The following is a 6,000-nucleotide window of genomic DNA, read 5'->3' on the forward strand; positions in this document are numbered from 1 at the left end:
CCTACGACTTCCAATCAATATTATGAATAAAAAATATAAACACTTTTACCAAAAAGGAAATGCTGCAACATGATAGAAGCCAAACTATTTTGACACTGTCAGAATGAGATTAAAGGATTCATTTTGATACCTTGCTATAAAAACTGTAGTTATAATCAACATATTCCAAAGGTCTGGTAAAATAATCTCTGGAGATTCAAGTTCTATATATCATCTTCTGTTAAATGCTTATGTGATAGACAGGAATAGCACATACTATGTCCCTAGATCACCTTCCCAGAAACCATGTTACATATCAAAAAAAAAAGGCAGATAAATGCTTTTAAGAAGTCCATTATTAGGGAAAAAAAAGTAGTAATTCAGAAGTTAAATGTCATCCCGCTGAAGCTTGACTAAATTTTGTTTTGTGTTTTAGGTTTAGTTCACCTGTAACAGCTGTGACAACTAGCCTCAACTACTTCTCCAGCAAGAGCTACTTAAAATTTTAAGTGAACCCAGTTTTCCTATCCTAGTATTCAGAGAAAAACCTGCTATCTATCTATAAGTACTAGAGCCCTATGAAGATTTCACAGTTTCCCCCAAAGTGAACATAGCCATCTAGAATAATCCCCTATGATTTATATGGTAAGAAACAGCTGCATGACAAATCATCTGATATAATTTTTTTAGGACGACAGAATAAGAAGGGGCTTCTTTTCCTTTTGCAAGACGAAGGCAAATAATAAAAGTGTTTTATTTATGACAAATGCCTGAGCTGCTTATAGTTGAGTGTTGGTGTAATAAAGACGGTTGATAGGAAAGAGTCTCGGCTGCAAATTTCAAAAACAGTAACTTCAGTTGTACATTCTAAGTGAGATTAACACAAATCCATTCAATAGCTGGGTGGTGCAGCTCCACGCATGACATGTTCCTGTCCTATTACCTCAAACTCTAATGCTAATCCAGAGGGCAATCTGACTTTTACCATTAAGGAAGATCGAGCTATAAAGCTTGTATGGAGAATCCTCTTCAACTATACTCCCTTGGTTACTTAACTGAGGAGTTTCAAGGCTCTAAAACTTTTGACAACGAGCCTTCATCCCTGCAAAACAGCTTCTGCTTCCTCCAGGGCCTGTGCCATTCCTGCCAAGCCAGAGCAGCAAGGCTTCCTCCAGACAGCCGTTTGGCTAGGTGTCTGTTGTATTTCAGCCACAGTTTGCTGGGTCAGAAGTAGAATGATTAAATGGGATTCTACAGCCTGCGTGATACACGTCAGAACAAATTACCACAAAAGTCTCTCCCAGCCTTAAAACTAGTGAATAAGGTCTCAGTCAGAAAGATCTGACAGTTTGCAATCATCCAGCCCTATGCTCAGTAGGATGCAAGTCAGTCTGCTCTTAAATTCAAGGGGACAGATTTATACTTTGCTTAAGGAAGATATTGCACCGATACAAATCAAGATATGAAATTAACTCTTTATACTACTTAACAAAAGACTGGTTATTGTGCAAATAATTTCAGGTCCTACAAAATATAGAGCACCATTCGTTCCTGGAAAAGCTGATGGGACCAAACAGGCTTAACCTCTGTAGACCATTGAAGCACTTTGTAAGACAGACTTCACTAGTGGCTCATAATTCAAGCAAAAGGTAGAGCATCCTTCCATTTGCTGAGCTATATACTTGGCCTAAGATGCACAAATACTAGATTTTTCCTCTCTTCCCAGTAAATAAAACTAATCCTGTAACTTAAAAAATTTAGTTCTTCCTTCCCTTTAATCCTGTTTCACGTAAATAATACAACTTTGTTGTGTAGATTTAGCTGAAGCTAGTAAAGAACTCACACAGAGTATGTTTACTCTTGTAAGGTTGACAAACAATCTTACAATGATCCTTCAGGTGACATTTTGCACATTATAACTAGTTTACTCCTCACTGTTTGTCTTTCCACACTGCATCAAGATCTATTCTGGGTTACCCAGATGGCTGAGGTGATCTAGGACAATTTATATTAAGAAATACATGCTTTGGCAAGATGTGCCCAACTAGCCCTTTTTTCTTCCACATAATGCTGTAGGTCAAAATTTCAACTAAAATAAATTACACAAGCAATTAGGAACTTCTAGTGTTCCTACACAGCATCAACCTCCTTCACTCTCTTCCCCTTGTGGGGAAAGTGACAGGTTGATAATGTAACGCAATCTGAAAGACTGTTACAGTAAAACCAGGGGAGCCAGGAAAAGTCAAATCCAAAGTCTCTATATTGCTTACAAACTCCCATCAGCAGTAGTGATCTACAGTTCCAGTGCACCTCATATCCAAAAAGAGTAGGAGGGGACATTAGCACAGAGATCACCTATGCGATTTCAGCAGCACTTGATTTGTTTGTGACAAGTAACCTGAACCAGATAGAGCACTGTTGTGCTACAGTTCAGTCGAGAAATCAGGGAACTGAAAATTAGCCAAACGGCAAAAATGAGGTACCTCCAGGTCCCGTGAGGACTGAGGCCACGGGGTTGTTATGGTACAAGTGGTCTAAACCGCAGCTATGTCTCTCAGTCAATAACTCCACCGCTCTGAGGCAGTCTTTTCTACCCAAAATGCTTGCCTTGTTTTCAGCCCAGGATCAAAGATACCTAACAAAGATGCCTGTCAATATTTTTTCTTTCTTCCCCATTATTCGGCATATGTCCATAGGCCCCATATAAAGCTACAGAAGTATTCCCATTCTCAGGAGCTTTTTTTTCTCAGACTTGGAAATCCGTTTTCAGCCTTTCACAACATACTTCTGCCAAACCTCTGTAAGAGATAGGAAAGGGAAATTATGCTCCTTTTACAAATAAAAAGCTGACTTGTAGGAAATGAGAGCTCAAAGGTTTCATCCATCCAGTTTAAGGGCTCTAACTGCAGGCAGTCAAACATTTTCAGGAACACAAACCAGTGTCTAGAGGGCACAGAATTCACACACACTCTTCCCTCTAGCCTGACCTTTTTTCCAAGTCCCTTCCAGTGCATCCTATTACTATTTCATATCACATGCAGCTTCCTGACCAAATCCTTATTTCTTTCATAAATAGTCCTGAATTTTTTCTGAGTTCCTCCTGCAACACACTCTCCATAACCTCTATTATGTCTGTTACAGGCTTCCTTTCAAAGAGAGAATTTTACAGAAGAAAATCATTATTACATTTTTCAAAACCTAAACTTGGATCAGAATTTGCTTTGGCTAAAGTCAGATGCGTTCTGCCCCAGTAAATTCCCATTTTCTTTAAATACAGCAGGAGCTTGGATTTTTCTTCTGTTAAATCCACTGGCTGTTTTTCTCCAATATTCCTAATGCAATTAGCATAACAAGATAAAGGAGTCATCAAGTCCTTTTCCATTTTTCTTCCTTTATAAAAGGACTGATGACAAACTGGGAATCAGAATCTGTATTGAATTACATTTGCCACAAAAGAGTTCATTAAGTAATAGTACATAATAAAAATCGTCTGTCAACTTGAAGGATAGACCAAATCCACTTAACAAAACAGCTGGTTATTTTCTAGAGCGCTCCGTAGCTCATAAACAGTCAATATGAGCAAGGAGAAAGACTGAGACAAAGGGAAATAATGAACGGTTCAGATATTAGCATGCTAAGTCTCAGTTTCAAGGCTCCTGCCTTCTGCACAGTTGTAGCACAACCGTAGGTAAGAGTTAGCCCACAGTATCCCAGTTCCTCGCTCGTTATCGTGGTGACAATAGCTTTTTCCACCAGGAAAAGGATTGAGGCTGACTGCATGACATATCATGAGATGCTTTCACAGCTGACGTATCAGCAGGAGACCAGAATTTCTATCTCGCTCCAACATATCAAATGGTCCACGATGACAGTGGGAGCAGGGTCCCATTTCTTGCCCTCACCTTCCAAGCACAAGGCTGGAGCAGCACTACCACATCCTGGGGGAGAAGCATCCCTGCTCCCCGCCTCCCCAACCAGCAAATTCAAACGTAAAGGTACTTCTGACTTACAAAGTTTGTGCTCAGAGCAGCAAATCTGGGAAAAGAAAGTAGAAGGATCAGTGCGCTAGTCCTTTGCTCTAACAAGCCATATTGGCTCCTGACAGAAAATTTGCCTCCCTTTCTGCATTCACCTCACTCACTGAATAATCCAAATCCATGCAAACCAACTGCACTGCTTTGACTCAAGGGATTTGTTCCAAGATCCTTGAAGTCCCATAACATGCCAGTTACAGTAGCAGTACTGCAGGTAACATTCAGTGCACAGAGACAGCTTGTTGGGAATAAAGGTCACCCGTGACATGGCATCACTATGAGCCTGCAGTGCCCTTCTTGCATGTATTTAACACAGCACAGTCTCAGAAGAGCAACCCTTCTTCTAAAGGGTCAGTTTAATTTTCATTGTGGCTTTTACTCAACTGCACACTGGATCCTTCTCAGGCCATCAACCTACCACACCTAAAACCAAAACTAATTATGAATGTTTTAAGTAATCTGTTATGCTGTTCTGTCATTGTCTCACATTGCAACACAGTCAGGGTGGAAACTCCAGGCCCAGGATGGTCATGGTGGAGTTAACTCAGCTGCACTTCTGATCCAGGCAGAACATTAGAGCTTTACAAAATCTGAAAGTACGATTAACAGGGACATGCCACCACCATGTCAAACTCCTACCTGGATTATTATCAGGACCTGCTTCTATGAAGCAACACTCATGTCTCAGGTCAGCCTTACTGCTTTTGATTCAAGTCCCTCACTCAAGCTTCATACAGCTTTTCAGAGAACTGATGTATATAGGTGAATACAGCCATAAGAAAAACAAACTTAGTATTTCAAGGCTGATCAAGCTTATGTAAATCTAAACTCCAATGCCTAACTGAGCATAACAGTTTCCCCTCCTTCCGTTTCTTCAGTCTGTCTCCTCAAAAGTGTTTTCAAATAATTTAGGCTTACCTATTTCTTACCTATCTACTATTATTATTATACATAATCATATCAAAACACAACTCACCTGTTTTGCCCCCGGTCATCTTCCTTTGCTGTAAAGGAGGAAGTATTTTGGCTTTGCAATTTATATTACTTTACAAAAACTCTGTATCATAAAAGTGTTTATGCATACAATAACTGGCATTGATTTTTAGTATGCAAAACCACATCAGCATTATCAGATTCTCTAAAACTGCTGTGTTCATTACCAGAACGAGCCAGAAGCCATTTCAGTTACTGACTGTAGACTCAACAGTTTCTCCCCTTTCAAATATGCCCTTGTATTGCCCTGCTGATCAGACTTGTATAACTCCTCACTGAATAATAAGTCTTGCTGAAGATCTCCCCTCTTCTGGTTAAAAATCCTACCCTTGCTGCTCCAGTGAAGAGAGGGTAAACTGGAGAATGCAACAGAAGTTTGTAGAAGCTGTGGACGCCTAGAGTTGCAATATTATTTTGGAGACAGAACCACCTTCATCTGCAGGCTGGAACAGCATTTCTCTCCCTCTCCTCTAAAAGTCTCATGCAGCTTGTGCTGCTACCACTGCAGTTTTTCCCAAAGTTGTTTAGTCCAACTACCCAAACCAAACTTTAACAAAATTAGTTTGCAAGGTTCCCAAATCCATTAAACTTAAGATAATGGGGGGGGGGGGGGGGGGGGGGGGGCTGGGCGGGGGGGAGGGATTGATTGAATAGCTATTCATCAAAGGATGGGTTTTATTCTTGTGATGTCCTAAACTGCAGAAATAGAGCTCAAGCAGTTTATTAAATTACAGGAATGCCAAGAAAAATAGATAGCTTTAATAATACATTTTTGCCTATCTGTTATATTTTATATGTAGTTTGCAGAAGAGAATTAAAAAGTTTTCTACTATATAAAATTGCCATTTAAAAAGAAGAAGAAAAAAAAAAACAAAATAGATTCTGTCACTGATAGAGAATACAATTATTGTAGGCTTAAAAGTTTATTCTTTTGCTAACGTGTGAGATTACTGCAGTTCAGAGTCTATGGGAGAGGAGCGGAGATCGTTTCAAG

Source organism: Tyto alba, unplaced genomic scaffold, assembly GCF_018691265.1.
Source record: "Tyto alba isolate M040663 unplaced genomic scaffold, T.alba_DEE_v4.0 Super-Scaffold_20, whole genome shotgun sequence".
Classification (NCBI taxonomy): Eukaryota; Metazoa; Chordata; class Aves; order Strigiformes; family Tytonidae; genus Tyto; species Tyto alba.